This window comes from Boleophthalmus pectinirostris, unplaced genomic scaffold (assembly GCF_026225935.1).
Source record: "Boleophthalmus pectinirostris isolate CB_2022bp ecotype Guang Dong unplaced genomic scaffold, ASM2622593v1 HiC_scaffold_4, whole genome shotgun sequence".
Lineage (NCBI taxonomy): Eukaryota > Metazoa > Chordata > Actinopteri > Gobiiformes > Gobiidae > Boleophthalmus > Boleophthalmus pectinirostris.
This window is the reverse complement of record NW_026571353.1, coordinates 238,386-240,237: the sequence shown is the minus strand read 5'-3', so window position 1 is coordinate 240,237 and position 1,852 is coordinate 238,386.

Here is a 1,852-nt window from a genome sequence, read left to right as displayed (position 1 = left end):
GATTATGTCACTCGATATGAGCACAAGCCCCGCCCATTATCTACGGACAGCCAATCAGTTCCGTGCGCTTCATTTGGCTCCTATGTTAATCTCATAAATTTATCACATTACATTATTTTTTAATCTATGTTATATTGTTGTTTCCTCATCAGAAATATTAGTGGAGTTGTCTTTTGTTTCATTCACACATGTCTGAGTAACTCTATTATTAGACTGTCGATATCTCCTCAGCTCAGAACACCTTGTGATGTCATGAAGCGGTAATTTTCGAGCGAAATGTTTAATTTGCTTTTAGATCTATAGAAACTGTCAATTTCAAGGCTGTAAATAACCAGATGATTCTAGTGACAGTGTATGGAGTTTAAAATCACAGTGGAGCACTCTCTGTATTACCACATGACAACAGCTGAGTGTTTTCTGCTTGAGAGAAGAACTCGGTGTAAATGTGCAGGGTTTGTGTGTTAAACATGTGTGAATGAAACAAAACATAACTCCAGGTCTGTTTGTGCTGATGACATAACATTATGACATACATCGACATCAGTGCAATATAGGCCTTTTAAAACTCACAAGAATCCATTTTGTGCAATGTAATACCTTTAACATCAACATTCCTTCCATAATGACATGTAGCAGACTGAGTGATTGTGGTAAGCCTAAAGTTGAACTCAGAGTTCAAAGTTCAAAGTTAGCTTTATTGTCAATTTCTTCACATGAACTAGACATACAAAGGAACTGAAATCACATTTCTCTCTATCCAAGACAGGACAACATTTATATGCACAATGAACAAATAACATAATCTCTAACTAAATAAATGAAGCTAAAAACAGTAGTGTATAGTTCTGGTGGATGAAGCTCTTAGTCAGTCTGGTGGTGCGGGAAAGGAGGCTCTGAACTGAACTGATTATTAAACCCTAATCTAATCTTATCTGTCTTCAGTTATTGCTTTGCGTGTAATATTCCTGGGTATTTCTGGCGTGACATTTTCTAGGTAATAAAACCTCCATTAGAGACAAGCAGTTGGCATGGCCCACTGCCACCAGAAAATTACATTTTAGTGTCTTTATGAGAGGAATGAGGCACCACCAAATGTTCTTTTTTGAATAAAGTAAGCTCAGTGTGTGTGTGCTTAACTACACACAATCACAACATATCCAGAGTTGTGTTTTGGTTCATTCACACATGTTTAAAAAACAAACTCTACATATGTAGGCTGTAGGCTTAAACAGAAAACACCCTCCTCCACCTTGTGATGTCATGTGGTAATACAGGAAGTGCTCCACTGTGTTTTTAAACTCCATACACCTTCATTAGAATCATTTGGAATTTCGAATCTCTACTGAACTAAAGGTAAAAGGTAGCTGTTAACTACCACTTCATGACATCACAAGGTGGAACAGTGTATTTTGATCTTTGGAGATGTAGGCAGACTAATAATAAACGCTTACTCAAACATGTGTGAATGAAACAAAAAACAACTCCAGGTCTGTTTTTGAGGAGGTAACAACATTCTAACATGGCTTAAAGCTTAAGAGTCAATTTTGCATAATATCTTTTAATGCTCCGCAGGAATGTGGTGGAGTAACATTAGGCTACTTCAAAATAATATTACTCAAGCAGAAGTACAATGTAGTGGTCCAATAAATGACTTAAGTAAGAGTAAATTTCAGGAAACTACTACTCATGTAAAAGTAACTTTAAGGATAACTGTTGGGACGTATCTGATTATAAGGTTAAAGTTAATGTAGGCTACTTGGAAGGAGAAAACATTAAATAGCCTAAAGCATAAAATCTGGTATTTAGGATAGGCACAAAAATTTGACATTATCTAAAGGTGCAAGAAAAACAA